Below are 24,927 nucleotides of genomic sequence, written 5' to 3'. Positions count from 1 at the left end.
TTAGTGTATCAGCCTAATTGCACCTCAGGCCCACATCCTTCTTCACAGGCTCTTCACAAAATAAAACTGGTTCCAGGCTGTTTGTTTAATATATGTTATGGGGTGTGATAGGCAATGAATAAAAGGTGGTTTCCATGTTCAGAAGAGAACGTAGAAATGTAGGTTTGAGATTAGTCTGCGGATATTTCACTCCTCACGAAAAATGATTTAACAACTTGGTATAACAATTGCCCATGATCAGATTAATCAATTTCACTTGAAGATTGGGCAGTTTGTCCACCAGCAGTCAACTCCTCTGAGGCAGAAGATGCGGAACAAACTCTCTTAATAGAAGTTTCATCCAAAGGCAACGATTTAGAGTCAGAGGATAAATGCCCACTGGCCTGCTCCTGGGACATTTGGATTAGGGAAGAAATTTCATGGATTGTCGGAGTTTGGGTCAAAACTGGGGGCCAGGACTACGTAATTGGAAAATCTAGATTGTCCAAAGAAATCTTAACTCTAGTGACAATCTCTGACAGCTTGAGGCAGCTTCAAATCCATTTTGATGCCAACCATCAAACTCTGACCAAAATCTCAAAAAGATCTTGGCCTCCTGGATAAGAAGGATGAAAATGACAGGTCAACATATCATTTTGTAATGGTCATCAACCCTCACAACTGATCCAAAACATGAACTCTGATTTCTCTCCATAGATGCTGCCGGACCCGCTGAGCTTTTCTTGCAATTTCTGTTTTGGTTTCTGATTTCCAGCGTCCACAGTTCTTTTTCTTTGTTTAGTATTTAAGACACGGCCACATCACTTCCAGGTATGCCCGCCTTGAAGAAGTTCAGTTCCTCTGTCCGATTTCTATTTATACATCTTTTCTTGATCAACATCATTCCTTTTGTTGTCGCTTCTGGTGTTCCACAAGGTATTTGTAAAGACTTGCTTCCACAGCAACATCACTTTCCTCAGTGACTATCGTCAGCTCAGATTCAGCCCAAATGGATTCCAACTGAAGTTCCATCCTTTGTGTTTTGAATCCACCCAGTATCTCCATGACGTACAGCTCCTCAGTCATCTGCTTTCACCACATATTCAGTGCTATGCATCGCCATGCACACACTCTCGACCATCAGCACCGCTTCATGCTGGCTCAGAGCTGTCCTGCTCCCTAGTTCGACTTCGTCTTCCAGCTCATTTTACATTCTAACAAGAAACTTTTTCTTTTCCTTTCAGGCTCGAAGGAAATGCAGTTTTGAAGAAGGAGGATTTGACCCAAAACATTAACTCTGCTTCCTCTCCACAGATGCTGGCATTCCTGCTGAGTTTTTCCAGCAATTTCTGTTTTTCTTGTTCTCAACTGATTAGTCTATGTTCTTGCGCTAAGTCCAGTCTTGCTCAGTGACATTTTAAGTTCAGTTACACGTCCAGCAGCTACCAACTAGGAATTTGCCCTTCAAACACTTGTGCTGGACAGCTGCACTGTTACAATGCCATCCAACATCTTAAGGACATTCAGCCAATTTACTGCCAAGTTCTGTCCCTTCTGCTGTTCAGCTAGACATCAAGTTTGAAACAACTGCTGTAACAATCTGCAATGTGCGGAATCCTTCTTGAACTGAATCCAAACCCTATATTCAGGACTCTTTGTACAACATGACTTCTCCCTTGCCTAATCCTCAGTTTAATTTCAACCAAATCTACCTCTGGTCTCCTTGCAATCACATGTTGACATTTCCTCCTCACCAGAGCTTCCAATTCCTGCCCTATCAATGTCACCACCATTTCTATCCTCCTTGCTGCAGTTCTTGAAGCTACTGAATGCCACTGCATATCGGAAAATGAGTTGCTGTGAAGCCACATTTAATCACTTAAAAAAACAATAACATGCAGAGACCATTAGAGGCAAAAATAAGAAATAACGGAGGATTGGGAGGGATGTTGAGATCTTCAATGTTTAGTTTTTATCTTTCTTGTATTTGGTTTGGAAATGTGGGTCAAGGTTGACCTTTGAGCTAGGCAAAGGGCAAGTCCACTCAAGGACAGAAGAGAATTTAGGTATGGAGACGGAGGAAATGGGTGAGGTCCTTAACAAATACTTTGCATCAAAGTTCACAAAGGCGAAGGACATGTTGAACAGTGAATCTTGGAAGGGGTAGATTGATATCCTGTGCCATGTCAACATTAAAAAAAGGTGGTATTGGGATTTTTTAAAAAGCATTAAGGTAGACAATTCTGTAGGATCTGTTGGAATCTACTCTAGAAGGCTAAGGGAGGCAAGTGAGGAAATTGCTGGGGCCTTGTATGAAATCTTTGTATCTTCTTTAGTCACAGGAGAGGTCTCAGAGTACGGGAGAACAGCCAATGTCATTGCTTGGTTTCACAGATTTATAGAATCCCTACAGTGTGGAAACAGGTAATTTGGCCCAACAAGTCCATACAGACCCTCCGAACAGTATCCCAACCAGACCCATTTCCCTACCCTATTACTCTACATTTTCCATGATTAATGAACCTATCCTAAGTGTCCCTGAACACTATGGGCAATTTACATGGCCAATTCACTTAACCTGCGCGTCTTTGGGAGCACCCGGAGGAAATCCACATTTAAGAAGAGGAACAGGGATAATCCAGGAAATTAGAAGTCAGTGAGCCTTACATCAGTGGTAGGGAAATTATTGCCCTGGGGTCAGAGAATCCAGAACTAGAGGGCATAGGTTTAGGGTGAGAAGGGAAAGATATAAAAGGGACCTAAAGAGCAACTTTTTCACACAGAGGGTGGTACGTGTACAGAATGAGCTGCCAGAGGAAGTGGTGGAGGCTGGTACAATTGCAACATTTAAGAGGCATTTGGATGGGTATATGAATAGAAAGGGTTTGGAGGGATATGAGCCGGGTGCTGGCAGGTGAAACTAGATTGGATTGTGATGTCTGGTCGGCATGGACGGATTAGACCGAAGGGTCTGTTTTCATGCTGTACATCTCTGACTCTATGACCATCATTTAAAACTGGTTCAGTGGCCCAACTAGTTGCAACACTTATTTTCTTCTTAATTTATCCCTTAATGCTGAGAAAGAGAGAGATATTGATAGAGAGAGAGAGAGAGAGACACACACACACACACACGCAAACAGACAGATATGCGTGCATCTATGCGCGCATGAGCGGGAAGTTACGATAAAATAAGATTGGCTTTAAGTCATAATCATTAATTAGATTACCTTGTTTTTTAACTTTGCTCTGCAAAAGTTACAGTGTTAACAATAAACTGTTAATTTCTGTTTAAGCTACACGCTGGTATCTGACATCTGTTCTTCATAAAGTCTGGTCAAGAACAGTTGGGCACTTTTAAGGAACATACAATGCTTTAATTTTACTGTACTGTGTTATCCAGTGTCAGGAATATGATTTGGTCTGGCTTGCTATCCCTGTGTCATAACAGGAGCAACACAGTCCAAGTTCTATTCATAAGATCCTTATTGTATCATTAATTTTTCCTAAAAAGATATTCAACTGTGATAAGTGATCAAACGTCATGTGTTTGTTAGGCTTCAGTTTAAACTGGGTCAGTCTCCCATATATTTCACATACTGTGGTGCATTTGAAGGAAGACATGATGTGGAGATGCTGGTGTTGGACTAGGGCGGCAAAGTTAAAATTCACACAACATTAGGTTACAGTCCAACAGATTTATATGGAAGTACTAGCTTTCGGTGTGCTGCTCCTTTGTCAGGTAGCTAGTCACTAGCTACCTGACAAAAGAGCAGCATACCGAAAGCTAGTCACTAGCTACCTGGTGAAGGAGCAACAGTCCAAAAGCTTGTACTTCCAAAGAAACCTGTTGGACTATAATCTTGTGTGATTTTTAACTTTGAAGGAAGAGTCACTGATGTAAGACTCCTTGTACAAATCGACAACACATTAGCTCCAGTTTAAATATTAGAATGCTTTTTTTTAACAAAACCACTTAACGAAACATATTTTCAGCTTGAGGCATCAGAGAGAATAAAGGCTTGTGGAGCTCCTTCTCTAGACTCTAGTGTCAGGGTAATGTGATCCTTGACCAAACTACTGACCAAAAAAAAAGAGCTAACTCCGATGCACTGAATTTACCAAAATGCCAAGAAATCACAAATCACACACATCACTTCATCAGTTAAACTGATCTTATTACACACACTTGGGAAATAATTTTTTTCAAGTTAAATCTCAAGTGATTTGCTCCTGATATAGAATCTCCCTTAAACAGAGCACAGATTGAGAAAGAAATTAATGATTTGCAATTTTCACAGGCCATGTGTTTGACATTATAAACCATGATGCCACTGTGATATTGTTTTCCATTTTATTCTCATTCCATGTCTTGATTTCTTTCTTGCTTTTTTATCCTGGCATTTTTCTTTTTCTGTCCATAGAAATCACGCATTTGACTGTGTTTGCAGATTGCGAAAGCATGAAAATGATTTTGAGGGAGAAAATAATAAAAATTTATGGTGATCAGCTGAGCTGATGCATATTGGGAGGAGGCTCTGATGGAGCACAGCAGCATTAGGTTAAATGGCCTTCATCTTTGCAATAAGACTATATGAAAATAAACTATAGAACTCCACTCACAGCAGTTACAGAACCTCTCTAAATTCTCTAATTTGTGAACAAGCATTCCATACAAAAGATCAGAGAAATATTGGTCAGAATCATACATGGAAGCTCTCCCAGAGGAGTTAAAAATATTTTGTATTAGTGTCGACTGTAGGGGACACTAAAACATTACAAAAACTAAATAAACAAAAGGCTAAAGAGGGTGGAGCAAATAAATATGATAATTATTACTAGAGCAAAATACTAGAGAAACTAATGGGGTTAAAGGTTGATCAGTTGCCTGGAGCTGATGCATTGGATCCTGGGATTTTAAAATGATGCAGCTACAGGGATAGTGGGTGCACTGGTACTAATCTTCCAAGGAGCCTTAGGTTCTGAAAAAGTGGAGAAACTGCCAATGTAACACCCTTATTCAAAAAAGGAAGGACCCAAAAAAAAACTATAGGCCAGTCAACTTAACTGAAGAGTGTGGTGCTGGAAAAGCACAGCCAGTCAGGCAGCATCCAAGGAGCAGGAGAATCGACGTTTCGACCATAAGCCCTTCGTCAAGAATGAGGCCCAAGGAGGCTGAGAGATAAATGTGAGGAGGGTTGGACTGAGGGGAAGGTAGATGGGAATGAGATCGGTAGATGAAAGTGATAGTCAGAGAGGCGGGTGGAGCAGATAGATGGGAAGGAAAATGGACAGGTCAGACGGTTCAAGACAGCGGTGCCGAGTTGGAAGGTTGGGACTAGGATAAGGTGGCGGGAAGAGAAATGGGGAAACTGGTGAAATCCACATTGATCCCATGTGTTTGGAGGGTCCCAAGATGGAAGATGAGGCATTCTTCCTCCAGACGTCAGGTGGTTAGGGTTTGGCGATAGAGGAGGCCCAGGACCTGCATGTCCTTGGTGGAGTGGGAAGGGGAGTTAAAGTGGTGAAATCAATATGGATTTCAACAGCTTCCTCATTTCCCCTCCCCACATCTTATCCCAGATCCAACCTCCCAACTCAGCAACACCCCTCTTGAACGGTCAGCCCTGTCCATCTTCATTCCCACCTATCCACTTCACCTTCCTCTCCAACTTTAACCACCACCTTCATCTACCTATTGCATTCCCAGCTACTTTCTCCCCCAGCCCCACCCCGTCCCATTTATCTCTCAGTCCCCTTGGCCCACAAGTCTCATTCCTGATGAAGGGCTTATACCCAAAAACGTCTATTCTCCTGCTCCTCAGATGCTGCCTGACCTGCTGTGCTTTTCCAGAGCCACACTCTTCGACTCTGATCTTCAGCATCTGCAGTCCTTACTTTCTCCCAATCAACTTAATGCCTATCATTAGGAAGATGTTAGAGCATCCCACAAAGGATGTTATAATAGGACATTTAGAAATACACTCTGTAGTTATGCAGAGACAAACTAGAGTACTTTGAAGAAATAACAAACAGAATAGTTAAAGAGAAACCAGTACATGAAATATATATGAATTATTGAAAACCATGTGATCAGGTATCACACATAAAGCTTCTGAAGAAGCTAAGAACAGGATTGGTTAACTAATAGAGAGATTTGGGAGCATTTTCAGGAAGGCAATCTGTAACTAGTTGAGTGCCAGAGTGATCAGTGCCAGGGCCACAATTATTTACAACAGATATTAATGACATGAATTGTCATGAATTCCTTATCACCAAGTGTAAAAATGACACAAACATAGGTGAGAAGGCAAGTGGTGTAGATAGATACAAAGAGTCTACAAAGGCTTACAAATAGGTTACACGGGTGGGGAAAAACTTAGCAAATGGAATATAACATGAGAAAATTTGAGGTTTGAACATTGTCACTTCCTGTATTCTTCCTGCCAGTGTAAATGCAGAGAGATTGTTTCCTCTCGTGAGAACGTCTTGGAACCAGAGGGAATAACCTCCGAGTAAGGAGTCACCCATTTAAGACTAAGATAGGGGAAATTTGTTTTTTCAGAGGATAATGAACCTGTGGAATTCTTTACTGCAGGGAGCTGTAGAGGTTCCATCGTAGATTATCAGATTAATCATTATCTCACTGAATCAAGGAGGGGACATGAAAGGTCCTTAGTTGGTAGGATTAGGGAAAACCCTAAGGCTTTCTATAGGTATGTCAGGAATAAAAGAATGACTAGGGTAGGAATAGGTCCAGTCAAGGATAGTAGTGGGAAGTTGCGTGTGGAGGCTGAAGAGATTGGGGAGACACTGAATGAATACTTTTCGTCAGTATTCAATCAGGAACAGGACATTGTTGTCAATGTGAGTACTGAGTCACAATTAAGTAGAATGGATGGCTTTGAGGTATGTAGGGAAGAGGTGTTGGAAATTCTGGAAAGGGTGAAAATAGATAAGTCCCCTGGGCCTGATGGCATTTATCCTAGGATTCTCTGGGAAGCAAGGGAGGAGATTGCAGAGCCATTGGCCTTGATTTTTATGTCCTCGTTGTATACAGGAGTAGTGCCAGAAGATTGGAGGCTAGCAAATGTGGTTCCCTTGTTCAAGAAGGGGAGTAGGGATAACCCTAGTAACTATAGGCCGGTGAGTCTCACTTCTGTTGTGGGCAAAATCTTAGAGAGAATTGTTAGGGATAGGATTTACGAACATCTGGATAGGAATAATGTGATCAAGGATAGTCAGCATGGTTTTGTGAAGGGCAGGTCGTGCCTCACAAACCTTATTTGAATTCTTTGAGAAGGTGACTAAGGAGGTGGACGAGGGGAAAGCGGTAGATGTGGTGTATATGGATTTTAGTAAGGCGTTTGATAAGGTTCCCCATGGTAGACTACTGCAAAAAATACGGAGGTATGGCATTGAGGGTGAGTTGGAGGTTTGGATTAGGAATTGGCTGGCTGGAAGAAGACAGAGGGTAGTAGTTGATGGCAAAGGTTCATCTTGGAGTGCCGTTACTAGCGGTGTTCCGCAAGGATCTGTTTTGGGACCATTGCTGTTTGTCATTTTTATAAATGACCTGGAGGAGGGGTTAGAAGGTTGGTGAGCAAGTTTGCGGATGATACGAAAGTCGGAGGAGTTGTAGACAGTGAGGAAGGATATGGCAGGTTACAGCGGGATATAGATAAGCTGCAGAACTGGGCAGAAAGGTGGCAAATGGAGTTCAATGTAGCTAAGTGTGAGGTGATTCACTTTGGTAAGAGTAATAAAAAGATGGGTACTGGGCTAATGGTCGGATACTTGGTAGTGTGGATGAGCAGAGGGATCTTGGTGTCCATGTACACAGATCTTTGAAAGTTGCCACCCAGGTAAATAGTGCGGTGAAGAAGGCATATGGCGTACTGGCTTTTATTGGGAGAAGAATTGAGTTCCGGAGTACTGAGGTCATGTTGCAGTTGTATAAGACTCTGGTGCGGCTGACTCTGGAGTATTGTGTGCAGTTTTGGTCGCCATACAATAGGAAGGATGTGGAGGCACTGGAACGGGTGCAGAGGAGGTTTACCAGGATGTTGCCTGGTATGGTAGAAAGATCGTATGAGGAAAGGCTGAGGCACTTGGGGTTGTTTTCATTGGAGAAAAGAAGGTTTAGGGGTGACTTGATAGAGGTGTACAAGATGATTAGGGGTTTAGATAGGGTCGACAGTGAGAATCTTTTTCCACGTATGGAGTCAGCTATTACAAGGGGGCATAGCTTTAAATTAAGGAGGGGTAGGTATAGGACAGATATTAGGGGTAGGTTCTTTACTCAGCGAGTCGTGAGTTCATGGTATGCCCTGCCAGTAGCAGTGGTGGACTCTCCCTCATTATGGGCATTTAAGCGGGCATTGGATAGGCATATGGAGGATAGTGGGCTAGTGTAGGTTAGGTGGGCTTGGATCGGTGCAACATCGAGGGCTGAAGGGCCTGTACTGCGCTGTATTCTTCTATGTTCTATGTTCTATGAATCGAGGAGGAGACTCAATGGGCCAAAAAGCAGACTGCTGTTCCCACTTCTTATATAAAATCTGCAGCCCAAGTTACACCAAGTCCTATTACACTCTTGCTAATCGATGAATGTTTGCATTTTAAATTTTTAACTATGTTTAAGGATATATGAATAGATATTTTGGAGTACGATTAGAGCTTTTGGCCTCTTGCACCATTTAAAATGATTATGGCTGATCTGATTGCAACCTCAGAACCACATTCCCACCAACACCTGAGAACATTCCACCTCTTTGCTTACTAAGAATCTGTCAAGCCCTGCCTTTATAACTTTGAAAGTCTCTGCATCCACCAGTCTTTGAAGATCAGAAATCATCCATTGCCTCAACTCTCTATTTCAGTCTCCTTCACACTTTAAATCCTTCAAGATATCTGCATTCCTTCATTTCTGGTATCTCGTGTTTCCACAGATCTCAACCACCCTCCCTCCTGAACATGATCCTGGAAACCGATTTCATTCACTAAGCTTTTGGTCTTTATTTCTAATATTTCCTTATGTGGACTGGTGACAAATTCTACTTCACAAGGCCCCTGTGTCATACCTTAAGAAGCTTGACAATACTACAGTTAGAGGACTATGGAAATACTAGTGAGGGCTGTTGCATACTCAATTTGGCAATTTCTATTGAACAATACTGACTCAGAAAATGTGCAAAAAGGTAACAGCAAACTTATTACAGCCTCAAAGCACTCTTCATTACTAATTTCTGCACCAGCTTTGGAAATCTTCCCCAGCTGTCACAAAACGTATTAAATGGTCTGGAAATTGTGCTAAACTGAACTAAAGTGGAGTACTGAAGGGACATAGAAAGGCTTTAGGAGCCTACAGCAACTTTAAAATTGCAGTGTGGGCAGAGTTGAGAGAGAGAAAGAGAAAAACAATTGAGAGCTAGGCTGAAGCCTGCTATCAACTAATCTGAGTGATAGAAATGTGTGCAGAGAAACATATGGAGTAGACATACTAACATTAGACAGTAGAGTTCACAGAACACTCTTTCAACGATGCAATAGTAAAATTAAAGCCTGGTAATACCTCTGAATACGATATGTAATAGTTTTTAGGCTTAATAAGAAATAAACAGTGTTATAAAGAAGCTTAAGCCTCATGACAGTTCTTAACCTGCCTTCTCCTCAATCAATCTACCTATATCTTGAATCCAAACTCATGGATATAAACTGCACAACAAAAAGATTTCCAGGTTCATTCTGGCGATTCCTAAAGACACAACAGGTGAAAAAAGCAAACTGCTATTCCATGGTAGCCATGGAAATCTGCATGGGCCCAGACATGTCTGCCTCTTTGTATGTTACATGAAGTAGGAGAAAGTGAGGGCTGCAGATGCTGGAGATCAGAGCTGAAAATGTGTTGCTGGAAAAGCGCAGCAGGTCAGGCAGCATTCAAGGAACAGGAGAATCGACGTTTCGGGCATAAGCCCTTCTTCAGGATTCTCCTGTTCCTCGGATGCTGCCTGACCTGCTGCGCTTTTCCAGCAACACATTTTCAGCATGTTACATGAAGTAGTCCATCTTCCGCAGTTATACTGGCACCATCCCCCACCACACTCATGACTGCATCGGTACCACAGCATGCTCCCACGAGGAGGTTGAGCCGTTCAACAATTTTGTTGACACGTTCCACTCTGACCTTAAGTTCACCTGGACCATCTCGGACACCTCCCTCCCTTTCCTGGGACCTCTCCATCCCGGCAAGCGACTCAATACAGACATCTATTTCAAACTCACTGACTCCCACAGCTACTTGGACTACACCTCCTCCCACGCCCCTCTAAAAACACAATCCTTTACTCCCAATTCCTCTGCCCCCATTATATCTGTTCCCGGGAGAAGCAATTCTACCCCAGGACATCCCAGATGGCCTCCTATTTCAAGGACCGCAATTTCCCCTCCCACATGATCAACAACGCCCTCCAGCGCATCTTCCTGCAACTCAGCCCTTGAACCCCACCCCTCCAAACACAACAAGGATAGAAACCCCCAAGGCCTCACCTTCCACCCCACTAATACCCCGATACAGCACATTATCCTCCGTCATTTCGACCACCATTTCTTCCCCACACCTATCTGCGCTCCGCAAAGCCATTCCCTCCACAATTATCTCATTAGGTCCACGCTCCTAACTAATCCAATCTCCACTCCCAGCACCTCCCCTTGATCCGCAAGAGGTGTAAAACCTGCACCCATACCTCCCTATGTCCAAGGGCCCAAAGGATCTTTTCACATTCAGCAGAGATTTTCCTGCACATCCACCCACTTCATATACTGTATCAGTTGCTCCCGATGTGGTCGCCTCTGCATCGGGGAGACAGAACGCCAACTCATGGAGCGTTTCTGGGAGACACGCACCCAACAATCCCACCGCCCTGTGGCCGACCACTTCAACTCCCCTTCACACTACCCCAAGGACATGCAAGTCCTGAGCCTCCTCCACTGCCAAATCCAAGCCTCCCAACAACTGAAGGAAGAATATCTCAATTTCCGCTTTGGGATCCTTCATGCACTCGGCATCAACGTTGATTTTAGTCGTTTCTAAATCTCCTCTCTCCCCATCTCATCCCAGATCCAACCCTCTAACTCGGCACCGCCCTCTTGACCTGTTCCACTTGTCCATCTTCCTTCCCACCTATCCATTCCACCCTCCCCACCGACCTATCACAATTACCTCCTTCCTGCATCCATTTATTGCATTCCCAGCTACCTAACACACCCATTTATCTCTCAGGCTCCTTCCCCACCCCCCACATTCCTGATGAAGGGCTTTTGCCCGAAATGTCAACTCTCCTGCTCCTCAGATGCTGCCTGGCTTGCTGTGCTTTTCCAGCACCACACTTTTTGACTCTAACTCTCAAGCATCTGCAGTCCTCACTTTCTCTCTGGTACTGCTGTAGCAACTGCTTGCTTTTCCAGAGGGTACCGTGAGCACAGATGTAACAAGTTGTTTGACAAGAATGATATCAACACAAAACAAACTGACACCAAAATACATAGCAAAAAATCAAAATTGATTAGATGATTAAATTGAGGAGAAAGTGAGGTCTGCAGATGCTGGAGATCAGAGCTGAAAATGTGTTGCTGGAAAAGCGCAGCAGGTCAGGCAGCATCCAGGGAACAGGAGAATCGACGTTTCGGGCATAAGCCCTTCTTATGCCCGAAACGTCGATTCTCCTGTTCCCTGGATGCTGCCTGACCTGCTGCGCTTTTCCAGCAACACATTTTCAGCGTAGATGATTAAATTCCCTACAGTGTGGAAACAGGCCCTTCGGCCCAACAAGTCCACACCGACCCTCCGAAGAGCAACCCACCCAGACCCATTCCCCTACCTTTCCCCCTGACTCATGCACCTAACACTATGGGCAATTTAGCATGGCCAATTCACCTGACCTGCACACCTTTGGATTGTGGGAGGGAACCGGAGCACCCAGAGGAAACCCACGCAAACACAGGGAGAATGTGCAAACTCCACAAAGACAGTTGCCTGATGTGGGAATTGAACCTGGGTCCCTGGCGCTGTGAGGCAGCAGTGCTAACCACTGAGCCACCGTGCTTGCTTGGTTGAAGAGGACAGGCTGAGAGAAAGTTTAGGGAGGAATCCCAGTTCGAAGAGCCTTATGCTAAAAGACACAGTAACCAAACAAAAGGAAATTGGGGTGCGAAGGAAGCCAAAACTATGCTTTTGATTCTGAGTTGATGACTTGGGGTCTGAGTTTGTAACACTGCGACCGTCAGGGAGGGGGAGAGTTACCTGGATGTTGTGTTTCAGGAGGAAGTCACAGCTCTTAGATTAATTACCTCAAATTGGCTCAGTAATCAGGGACAGGGAAGGTGTGTCTACAAGTGAGGAAGGTACCAAAAAGGTAATAACCTCCAGATTACTAGCCGAACCACAAGCAAACTGGCACAGGGTTAGCAAGATTAAAGAAGTAAATGTGTGGCATTTGAATGGGTTTGAATTTGTGGGGCATTGGCACCAATACTGGGAAGTGGGGGGGAGCTGTTTCAATACAAAATGCTCCACCTAAATCATGGTGGGACAGGAATTCTGGTGCATTGTAGAACTAGGGCTGTAGATACAGCTTTATATTAAATAGTTTAAAGTGGGGGATGGTTCATGGAAAATTAAACAAAGGTAAAGAAGAAGGTAGGATTGCAGATTAATGATGGACCTGATTGATACGAAAAAAAATAAAGAGACAGAATATTTGAATGTCATTTTGCACCAAGGAACCATGAAAGGGTATGGAAATATGAAAATAGAATAAATTTAAATGTTGAGGATCTTAATGCAAAAGGCCTTCGGAATAAGGTGATGGTGTAAATCAAGGTAAATAGATATGACCTTAGTGCCATTGGAAACATGGTTTCAAGGAGATCAAAACTGGAACTGAACAATGAGAGATAGTGGGCGGCACGGTGGCACAGTGGTTAGCACTGCTGCCTCACAGCGCCAGAGACCCGGGTTCAATTCCCGCCTCAGGCGACTGACTGTGTGGAGTTTGCACATTCTCCCCGTGTCTGCGTGGGTTTCCTCCGGGTGCTCCGGTTTCCTCCCACAGTCCAAAGATGTGCAGGTCAGGTGAATTGGCCATGCTAAATTGCCCGTAGTGTTAGGTAAGGGGTAAATGTAGGGGTATGGGTGGGTTACGCTTCGGCGGGTTGGTGTGGACTTGTTGGGCCGAAGGGCCTATTTCCACACTGTAATGTAATCTAATCTAATCTAATCTTAACCTTTTGGAAAGATAGGAGGGACAGCAAAGGTGGTGGAGTAGCACTGTTAATAAGAAATGAAATGAGGACAATATTGAGAGACATTCTAGGCTCAGATAATAGACAACTTATTTGGGGGAGGTGAAAAAATGTAAGGGAAAGAAGAATTACTCAATAGTGTATAATTTCCATTGGGGAGGCAATGACCTAGAGATATTATCATTGAGCTGTTAATCCAGAGACCCAGGTAATGTTCTGGGGCCACACATTCCTATCCCACCATGGCAGTTGGAAGAATTTGACTTCAATAAAAATCTGGAATTAAGATTCTAATGATGACCATGAATCTATTGTCAGGAAACACATCTGGTTCACTAACGCCCTGGTCTGGCCGAAACGTGATTCCAGACCCAGGGCAATGTGGTTGACTCTTAACTGCCCGCTGGCAATAAATGCTGGCTTAGCCTGTATTACTCTATTGGAAAGGCTACAAATCATGACATAAGAGGAGCATGTAACACCTGATGAAGGAGCGTCACTCCAAAAGCTAGTGTGCTTCCAATTAAACCTGTTGGACTATAACCTGGTGTTGTGTGATTTTTAACTTTGTACACCCCAGTCCAACACTGGCATCTCCAAATCATGTAAAAAGAATACAGCAAAAGTTATGGGTGACTTTAATTTTCACGTTGATTAGGTTAATTAAGTTGGAAAGGGTAGCTACAACAATGAATTCACAGAGTGCATTTGGGATAGCGTCCTAGAGCAGTATGCCATAGAGCCAAACAGGAACAGGCTATTCTAGATCTGGTCAGGGGTAATGAGGCAGGTTTAATAAAAGACCTCTGAGTAAAAGATTCCCAAGGAAGTAATGATCACAACATTATAGAATTTAATATTCAGGTTGAGAGTGAGGGGTCAGAAAAAACTGTGTTCAACTTACATAATGGGAATTACAATGGAATGAGGATTGAATTAGCTAAAGTGAACCAGGCAGACAGATTAGCAGGAAAGACAATCAGCAACCATTGGCAGACATTTGAAGAAACTCAGGACTCTCTTTTTTACTGGGATATATTTCTATTGAAAGGTTCTAAGAGAGGGATAAAACAACCATGGCTAATTATGAAAGTTCAAGGAGAGTATTAAATTGAAAGAGAAAGCATGTAAATAGGCAAAAGTCAGTGTTAGTCTCAAAGACTGAGATAAGTTCAGAATACAGCAAAGGAGTACTAAAAAGATTATAGAGAGCGAGAAAATAAACTGAGAGGACAAACGAGTGAGGAACATAAAAACTGACAATAAGAGCTTATTTAAAATATATCATTAGAAAGAGAGAGGTCAAAGTAAACACAGACCCCTTTGAAAATGAACCAAGGAAGACAAGCTTGGAGAAGAAGAAAATGGCAGAGGAGCTAAAAGCAGTCTTTACAGTGGAAGATATGTCAAACATCGCATTAATAGTAAAGAATACAGGGTAACAATTAAGTACCATCATGATCAATGGAGAAGTAGTATAAGACAAACTAATGGGATGAAAGGCATTCTCTGGCCCTGATGGGTTACATGCTAGGTTCCTAAAAGTGCTAGCTACAGAGCTACTGTGGATGCATTGGCTGCAATTATGCAAAAATCCTTGAATTCTGGAAAAATATGGGATGACTAGTAAACTTCCAAAGTGACACTCCTATTCAAAAAGGGAAGGAGGGAAAAAAGCGTGTAACTCTACACTGATTAGCAGTTGGAAAAATGTTGGAATCAATTATTAGGAATGTAATAGCATTACATTTGGAAAATCATAATCTAACGAAGCAGTCAGCATGACTTCATGAAAGGGAAATCATGTCTGACTAGTTTATTGAAGTTTTTCAAGGAAGTTTCAACCAGTGTGGATAGAGAGGAACCAGAAGATGTGTTGTACTTAGGCTTCCAGGAGGCGTTCAACAAGGTAGCTCAAAAGGTTACGTCAAAAGATAAAAGCCCATGGTTTTGGAGTAGTATATTGGCGTGGATGGAGAATTGGCCAATGGGGAGGAAATGCTTTGCGATACAGGGATCTTTGTCAGGTTGGCAATGTGCAACTACAGGGGTTCTACATGGATCAGTGCTAGGACCACAACTTTAAAAATCACACAACATTAGGTTATAGTCCAACAGGTTTAATTGGAAGCACACTAGCTTTCGGAGCGACCAAGACCTTCCCCACACCTCCACTACTTGCCTTTAAACAACCGCCAAACCTCAAACAGATCGTTGTTCGTAGCAAGCCGCCCGGCTCTCAGGACAACTCCATACAACCCTGTCACAGTAGGCACTGCAAGACGTGTCAGAGTGTGGACATAGATACTACCATTACACGTGGGGACACCTCCCACCTTGTACATGGCAGGTACTCATGTGACTCAGCCAACATTGTCTATCTTATACGTTGCAGGCAGGGATGCCCGGAGGCATGGTACATTGGGGAAACTGAGCAAAGGCTATGACAACGGATGAATGGGCACCACACAAAAATCAACAGACAGGAGGGTTCCCTCCCAGTTGGGGAACACTTTAGTGGTCCAGGACATTCAGCCTCAGACCTTCGGGTGACCATCCTCCAAGGTGGACTTCGGGACAGGCAGCAGAGAAAAGTGGCCGAGCAGAGGCTGATAGCTAAGTTCGGTACCCATAGGGAGGGCCTCAACCGGGATTCATGTCACATTACAGGTGACCACCATTGCACTATACACACACACAGATATTCCTACATACACACACGCACTCCTATGCACACATACACACACACACACCCTTACAGACACACACTCCCACGCTCACACATGCATCCCCTCACAGACTTAAGACACTCTGCACTCACTACACACACAAATACACTTTCTCACACTCACAACCCCCAACCCAGACAGACAGACAGACAGACAGACAGACAGACAGACACACACACACACACACACACACACACACACACACACACACACACACACACACACACACACACACACACACACACACACACACACACACACACACACACACAGACAAAGACCCACATGCACACATATATTTTGTGGGGTGAATTTGTACTTGCAAGGTTACATTGTACTTTGCTCAAAAACTGCATGCATTCATGTAGAACTCCGTTATCTCACTTTTTAGATTAGAATCAATCTAAACATCATGGCATAGACAGAGAACACAGGAGGCCAACACCTTCAACATATTGTCTAGCTATCACCATTGCTAACAGCTAACCTGAGAATGCAACTTTTTAAATATAAAAAAGGTTTTGTGATTTACACATGAAAGAAGTGAAACTATCACTGTATTCTAACTGATGAAAGGCTTAACAGACAATCAAGTTTTCAATGTATAATTTCAGTTACATCACACTGTAAATTTTTGCTCTAAATTCTGTGTGTTAGGATCGAGCCCTCCACTAGCACCAGATGGAGGAGCGAAAGCTAGTGTGCTTCCAATTAAACCTGTTGCACTATAACCTGGTGTTGTGTGATTTTTAACTTTGTACACCCCAGTCCAACACCGGCATCTCAAATCGGGACCACAACTGTTTACTATTTGTTTGAATGAGTGGAAGGAAGCAAATGTACCAAAGCCATATTTGCAGTTTGTCTGCAAATATGGCTTTGGTACATTTGTTTCCTTCCACTCATTCAAACAAATAGTAAACAGTTGTGGTCCCGATTTGAGATGCCGGTGTTGGACTGGGGTGTACAAAGTTAAAAATCACACAACACCAGGTTATAGTGCAACAGGTTTAATTGGAAGCACACTAGCTTTCGCTCCTCCATCTGGTGCTAGTGGAGGGCTCGATCCTAACACACAGAATTTAGAGCAAAAATTTACAGTGTGATGTAACTGAAATTATACATTGAAAACTTGATTGTCTGTTAAGCCTTTCATCAGTTAGAATACAGTGATAGTTTCACTTCTTTCATGTGTAAATCACAAAACCTTTGCCGGTGTTGGACTGGGGTGTACAAAGTTAACACAAAAATATGTGGAATGGCAAATTGCTAGAGGGATACAAAAAGTTTACAGAGAGATACTGAAAAATTACATCAATGGGCAAAAATATTGACAAATGGAAAACAATGTAGAAAAATGTAAAGTTGTTCATTTTGGAAGGGAAAAAAACTGCCGAAAGCTGCAACACAAAGAGACTTGGGGTACTTGTGCATGAAACACAGAAAACCAATTCACAGGTTCAGCAGGTAATTCAGAAGGTAAATTGAATATTTTATGTCAAGGAAGTTGGAATGTAAGAGTAGGGTAGTCTTATCGCAACAATACAAGGTGCTGGTGATACCACGTTTGGAGGACTGTGAGCAATTTTGCACCCCGCCCCACCCAATTCAAGAAACAATATTATATCATTGGAGGCAGCTCAGAGATGATTCACTGGGATGTGCCCGATATGGAGAGATTATCTTATGAGCAAAGGTTAAACAGGTTAAGACTGTACTCATTGGAGTTTAGACGAATGAGAGGTGAGCTCATTGAAACAGGTAGAATTCTTAAGGGGCAAGACATGTCTTAATGCTGAGAGGATGTTTCCTCTCGGACCAGAAGGCTTAGTCTCGGAAATAAAGGGTACCAATTTAAGATTAAGATGTGGGGGAATTTCTTCTCTGAGAATTGAGAGTATTTGGAACTCCTTGCCACAGGGCTGAGTCCTTGTGTAAGGTAAGGCTGAGATAGATAGACATACAATCAGCAGTGGAATCACAGGTTAGAGGAAAGGACAGGAAAGTAGACATGAGGAATGTCAGATCAGCCATAATCGTACTGAATAGCAGAGCAGGCTTGAAGGGCTGAATAGCCTACTTCTCTTCCTCTGACCTTGGGTATTCTAATGATCTAGAGGAACCTAGTGTTTGCAGTGTTGTGGGGCAAGAAGAATGAGAGATAGAGAGTGGCAGAGCCATGGAAAGATGTGAAAAGTTTTTAAAAGCTTAAGCGAAAGTGATCTCTCTCGTAGTACAGCGTGCCAAAAGATTCTTGTGCAACATTACAGAGAGAGCTGGCACCATCACAATAAGACCAGAATAACAACTTGTTTTTACAGGAAGATTGTTCACACCCTCAGGACATTGCAAAGCACTTCACACCAGGTTAATGTAATCTGGAAGTGTAGTCATTGTTTTAATTGAGGAAGACACATGCATTACAAGATCCCACAAGCAGCACTGAAAATTAATGATGTGGTCACGTTTGTAGGTGGTGTTTGAAGGATAAATATGGTCTGAGACACTGGAAGTATTCCCTTGTTCTGTGACATTTAATGTCTATCTGAGGGAAAAGCAACATTAACACAATCTTGTTCAGAATCTAATTTATGTGGTCTCTTCTCAATACTCACGCTTCTTAATCTGTATTTTTATAACTTCTTTTTTTAAAAATTCACTTGTATTTCCTGTCCCCAGTTGCCCTTGAAAAGGTGGTGGTGAGCTGCTTGTTTGAATTGCTACAGTCCATCTGCCTCAGGTACACCCATAATGCCATAAAGGTAGGAAATTCCAGTATTTTGACCAAGCGACACTGGTGGAACGGTGCCACATTTCCAAGTCAGGATGATGAATGACTTGCAGGGAAGCTTCTAGGGGGTGGTGTTCCTATGTTTCTACTGCCTTTGTCCTTCTAGATTGAAGTGGTCATGGGCTTGGAAGGTGCTGTCCAAGAATGTATGGTGTACTTTTGTAGTGCATCTTACAGATAGTACACACCGCTGCTACTGGGTCAGTATTTGGGAAGGTGGGGAGGGAGAGGGATACTTGTGGATGTGGTACCAAACAAGAGACCTGCTTTGTCCTGGCTAGTGCCAATCTTTGAGTGGTCAAAGTTAAAAATCACCCAACACCAGGTTACAGTCCAACAGGTTTATTTGGAAGCAGTAGTTTTCAGAGTGCTGCTCCTTCATCAGGTGACTAGTTACCTAATGAAGAAGCAGCGCTCTGAAAGCTAATACGTCCGCGTAAACCTGCTGGACTGTAACCTGATGTTGTGTGATTTTTAACTTTGTCCACCCCTGTCCAACACTGGCACCTCCACATCATGGCTTTTTGTCACCCAGACAAGTGAGGAGCATTCCATGACACTCTTGACTTATGCCTTGGAGAGGGTACAGAATTTGGGGAGTCAGGAGCTGAGTTACTACAATATTCCTAGCTTCTAACCTGCTCTTGTAGCCAGTGTATGATATGGCAGGTCCTGTTAAGTTTCTGGTCAATGATAACCCGCAGGATGTTGATAATGGGGGATTCAACAATGGTAATACCATCCAAGGGGCGATGACTACAATGTAACTGGAGATGATTGTGGCCTGGCATTTATGCAGCGCGAAGGTTCCTAGTCACTTTTCAGTTCAAGTCTGTCCAGGTCCTGTTACATTGGATTCCCAGCATCTATAGTTGTTATTTAATAAATAAAATATTAAAAGGGTCTTCTGGAGTTGAGAGACCTGAGGCGAAGTATACTAAAATCACACAGGGTGGCAAGACAGGTTGAGAAATCGGTTTTAAAAAACAAACCAAACTGTGGGCATTATAAAGAGGGGTATGCAGACAGTCCAAAAGTAAAGACAATAAACCTGCGTGAAACAGTATTTCAACAGGGCTAGGTTTAAGAGCGTCTCAAGGAGGGGGATGAGAGAGTGAGGCTGACGATGGCGGTGAGTAGTCAAAAGCACACGGAGGGAGAGAGGGGCTGCAGAGTGCGAAAAGGGTCACCTGGTTAGGGATGGAGTGGGGCTGCAGAGGGAAATGGGGGATGGGGATCTGTACAGGGCAATGAGGGGCTGCAAAGCAAAGACAGCAGTTTTAAATCTTTCAATGACGTAATACTCAGCTAATTGGGTATCAGGAAAATGGAGGTAACTAATTCTTTGAACATCGAAATGGAGTTTAAGGTTACAGACGTTCAGGAACCACTATATGGGGGAAAGATGTATTGGATGTTATTGTAGTGGACATTTTTCCAAACTGTCAAGTGCAAGATTTGTTGATTTCTGAGCCTTCTCTCTGCTTTACTCTCCACAAACCCTGCCAGACCTATTATTTGAAAACAGTAGCTGCTGGAAACACTTATATTTCATAAAGATGGCAGTAAGGGCAGCATGGCGCCAGGGACCAGAGTTCGACTCCCGCCTCGGGTGACTGTCTGTGTGGAGTTTGCACATTCTCCCCGTGTCTGCGTGGGTTTCCTCCGGGTGGTCTGGTTTCCTCCCACAATCACAAAAGATGTACAGGTTAGGTGATTTGGCCACGCTAAATTGCCCATAGTGTTCAACGGTGTGTAGGTCGGGTGCATTAGTCAGGGGTTAAATGTAGGGGAATGGGTCTGGGTGGGTTACTCTTCGGAGGGTCAGTAAGGACTTGTTGGGCAGAAGGGCCTGTTTCCACACTGTAAGGATCCTATGATCCTAGGTCAGTTTAAGAGGATTGTTAACCAAAATGACAGCACTATGATTCCACTGTCTTTCTTTTATCTGTACGGGCCCCAATCTGCAGTTGTTTATGGGTACTGGCCCTCCAAAACCTGAATTAGCTCTGCTTGCAGTTTCTTTGTTGAATTATAGTTTCACAGTGACAGGCATACACCAGAGGCACCAAAACAAATTCACAACTGTTTGGAAATGTGTGAAGGGCACAATATTCGCATATCAAATGAAACAAAACAAATTCTACAAAAAAGATACCAGCAGCACAACGAGTTTTTTTAAACTGTGCATGAATATGAGTTTCTTATCGTCAACTGGAGTTCAATTAGAATTGGAGTTGATTGAGCCTCCAGGATGCTAGACTGTTGGAAAACTATTTATTGAAGAGTATTTCTCACTACATACAGGACAACACTTCACATGAGACTTCCGCACAAAACCATGAATTTCCATAAGAGTTATACAGTGCAGAAAAGGCCCTTCGACCCATTGAGTCTGCACTGACATAACTACCACTAAAGGCACTCTAATCCCAATTTCTTGCACTTGTCCCCATACTTAGCCATAGAGATGTACAGCACGGAAATAGACCCTTTGGTCCAACTCGTCCATGCCGCCCAGATTTCCCAACCTAATCTAGTCCCATTTGCCAACACTTGGCCCATATCCCACTAACCCGTTCGTTTTCATATACCCATCCAGATGCCTTTTAAACGTTGTAATTGTACTAGCCTCCACCACTTCCTCTGGCAGCTCATTCACCACGCTCTGCGTGAAAAAGTTGCCCTTTTATATTTTTCCCCTCTCACCCTCAACCTATGCCCTCTAGTTCTGGACTCTCCCACTCCAGGGAAAAGACCTGGACTATTTATCCTATCCATACCCCTCATGATTTGTAAACATTGATAAAGGTCACCCCTCAGCCTCCGATGTACCAGGTAAAACGGCCCCAGCCTATTCAGCCTCTCCCTATAGCTCAAATCTTCCAACCTTCGCAAATTCCTTGCAAATCTTTTCTAAACCTTTTCAAGTTTCACAACATCCTTCCAATAGGAAGGAGATCAGAACTGCACGCAATATTCCAAAAATGGCCTAACCAATGTCCTGTACAACCACAACATGACCTCCCAACCTCTATACTCACTGCTCTAATTAATAAAGGAAAGGATAACAAACACCTTCTTCACTATCCTATCTACCTGCGACTCCACTTTCAAGGAGCTATGAACCTGCACTCGAAGGTCTCTTTGTTCAGCAACACTCCCCAGGACCTTACCATTAAGTGTTTAAGTCCTGCCCTGATTTGCTTTTCCAAAGTGCAGCACCTTGCATTTATCTAAATTAAACTCCATCTGCGACTCCTCAGTCCATTGGCCCATCTGATCAAGATGCTATTGTACTCTGAGGTAACCTTCTTCGCTGTCCACTATGCCTTCAATTGTGTTGGTATCTGCAAATGCACTAACTATACCTCCTATGTTCACATCCAAATCATTTATATAAATGACGAAAAGCAGGGGACCCCACACTGATCCTTGTGGCACACCACAAGGATATACTTGAATGTTATGATATTTTAAGTGCTCACCCAAATGTTTTTTAAAGGTTGTGAGGTTTCTGGCAGTGCATTCCAGATACTCACCACACACACTGAGTGATAAGGTTTTTTCTCAAATCATCTTTGACTCTCCTGCCCCTTATGCTACAACTATGTTCCCTTATGATTGACCTCTCAACAAGGGGAACAACTGCTCTCTCTTCACCCTGTCCATTCACCTCATAATCTTATATGCAATTGGCTTGATGGTAGGAAGCAGAGGGTAATAGTGGAACGATGCTTGTCAGACTGGAGGCTTATGACTAGTGGAGTTCCTCAGGGGTCGATGCTGGGCCCATTGCTGTTTGTTATTGATATCAATGACTTAGATGAGAATGTACAAGGTGTGATGAGTAAGTTTGCAGAAGACACTAAAATAGGTGGTAGACAGTGAGGAAGGTTATCAGAAATTGCAACAGGATCTTGATCAGCTAGGGAAGTGGGCTGAGAAATGGCAAATAGAGATTAATATAGATTAGTGTGAAGTCTCGCATTTTGGAAAATCAAATCAAGGTAGAGGTTTCATGATGAATAGTAGGGTCTTAAGGAGTGTAGTGGAATAGAGGGACCTTGGAGTTCAGGTTTACAGTTCTCTGGAAGTGGAGTCACAGGTAGACAGGGAGTGAAGAAGGCTTTTGGTACACTGGCCTTCATCAGTATAGAGTACAGAAGTTGGGAAGTTATGTTGCAGTTCTACAGGACATTGGTGAGCTCGCACTTGGAGTATTGTGTTCAGTTTTGGTCAACTTGTTATAGGAAGGATGTTATTAAATGGAAAGAGTGCAGAAGAAATTTACAAGGATTGTTGCCAGGACTCAATGGTCTGAGTTATAGGAGAGCTGGGACAAGTTAGGATTTCTTTCTTCAGAGCGTAGGAGATTGGGGGGGGGGGAATCTTCTAGAAGTGCATAAGATTGAGAGGCATGGATAGGGTGAATGCACTGTCTTTTTTCCAGGGTTGTGGAATCAAGGGCTTCAGTTTAAGGTGAGAGAGGCGAGTTTTGAGAAGATTTGTAGCTCAGGTTGAGGTTCTGGATGTTGGTTTGCTCGCTGAGCTGGGAGGTTCATTTCCAGACATTTCATCACCCTACAAGGTAACATCTTCAGTGGGCCTCTGGGCGAAGCACGGTTGATATTTCCTGCTTTCTATTTACGTTTGGGTTTATTTGGGTTGGTGGCTTCATTTCCTGTGGTGACATCATTTCCGATTCTTTTCTCGGGGGGTAGTACATGGGGTCTAACTCGAGGTGTTTGTTGATAGAGTTCCAGTTGGAATGCCATGCTTCTAGGAATTCCCGTGCGTGTCTCTGTTTGGCTTATCCTAGGATGGATGTCTTGTCCCAATCAAAGTGGTGTTGTCCTTCCTCATCTGTATGTAAGGATACTAGTGAGAGAGGAGAAAGTGAGGTCTGCAGATGCTGGAGATCAGAGCTGGAAATGTGTTGCTGGAAAAGCGCAGCAGGTCAGGCAGCATCCAGGGGACAGGAGAATCGATGTTTCGGGCATAAGCCCTTCTTCAGGAATGGGGAAAGTTTGTCCAGCAGGCTAAGATAAAAGGTAGGGAGGAGGGACTTGGGGGAGGGGCGTCGGAAATGTGATAGGTGGAAAGAGGTCAAGGTGAGGGTGATAGGTCAGACTGGGGTGGGGGCGGAGAGGTCGGGAAGAAGATCTCAGGTTAGGAAGGCGGTGCTGAATTTGATGGATTTGACTGAGACAGGGTGGGGGGAGGGGAAATGAGGAAACTGGTGAAATCCGAGTTCATCCCTTGTGGTTGGAGGGTTCCTAGCCGGAAGATGAGGTGTTCTTCCTCCAACCGTCATTTTGTTGTGGTCTGACGATGGAGGAGTCCAAAGACCTGCATATCCTTGGTGGAGTGGGAGGGGGAATTGAAATGTTGAGCTACAGGGTGGTTGGGTTGGTTGGTCCGGGTGTCCCAGAGGTGTTCTCTGAAACGCTCCGCAAGTAGCCGGCCTGTCTCCCCAATATAGAGGAGGCCACATCGGGTGCAGAGGATGCAATAGATGATGTGTGTGGAGGTGCAGGTGAATCTGTGGCGGATATGGAAGTTTCCTTTGGGGCCTTGGAGGGAGGTGAGGGGGGAGGTGTGGGCGCAAGTCTTGCACCTCCTGCGGTTGCAGGGGAAGGTGCCGGGAGTGGAGGTTGGGTTGGTGGGGGGTGTGGATCTGACGAGGGAGTCACGGAGGGAGTGGTCTTTACGGAATGCTGATAGGGGAGGGGAGGGAAATATATCCTTGGTGGTGGTGTCCGTTTGGAGGTGGCGGAAATGACGGCGGATGATGCGCTGTACATGGAGATTGGTGGGGTGGTAGGTGAGGACCAGTGGGGTTCTGTCCTGGTGGCGGTTGGAGGGGCGGGGTTCAAGGGCGGAGGAGCGGGAAGTGGAAGAGATGCGGTGGAGGGCATCGTCGACCACGTCGGGGGGGAAATTGCGGTCCTTGAAGTAGGAGGCCATCTGGGTTGTGCGTTTTTGGAACTGGTCCTCCTGGGAGCAGATGCGGCGGAGTCGAAGGAATTGGGAGAATGGGATGGCGTTTTAGTGAGAGAGGGCCATGTCGTTTTGTGGCTAGTTGATGTTCATGTATCCTGGTGGCTAGTTTTCTGCCTGTTT

The 24,927-nt window shown here is 43.9% G+C and overlaps 1 protein-coding gene and 1 long non-coding RNA gene across 13 annotated transcripts in view; one reads left to right on the top strand and one right to left on the bottom strand.

Moving 5' to 3' along the window:
- The window catches only part of dgkh (diacylglycerol kinase, eta), a 601,101-nt gene that overhangs the window by 263,241 nt on the left and 312,933 nt on the right, over positions 1-24,927 (bottom strand). The window lies entirely within an intron of this gene.
- LOC122551881 (uncharacterized) overlaps positions 1-24,927 on the top strand; it is a 421,034-nt gene that overhangs the window by 88,569 nt on the left and 307,538 nt on the right. For 5 of the 8 annotated variants that reach the window (XR_015758955.1, XR_015758954.1, XR_015758956.1 and 2 more), the window contains one exon: positions 18,690-18,772. The exons of the other annotated variants lie outside the window; for them this stretch is intronic. This is a non-coding gene — a long non-coding RNA (uncharacterized LOC122551881). The remainder of the gene's footprint in view (positions 1-18,689; positions 18,773-24,927) is intronic. 8 annotated transcript variants of the gene reach the window in all.

This window comes from Chiloscyllium plagiosum, unplaced genomic scaffold, assembly GCF_037043375.1.
Source record: "Chiloscyllium plagiosum isolate Xiang-an unplaced genomic scaffold, Cpla_swu_hap1 HiC_scaffold_12, whole genome shotgun sequence".
Lineage (NCBI taxonomy): Eukaryota > Metazoa > Chordata > Chondrichthyes > Orectolobiformes > Hemiscylliidae > Chiloscyllium > Chiloscyllium plagiosum.
The sequence above is the reverse complement of the archived record's forward strand: the minus strand, read 5'-3'. Positions and strand labels throughout refer to the sequence as shown.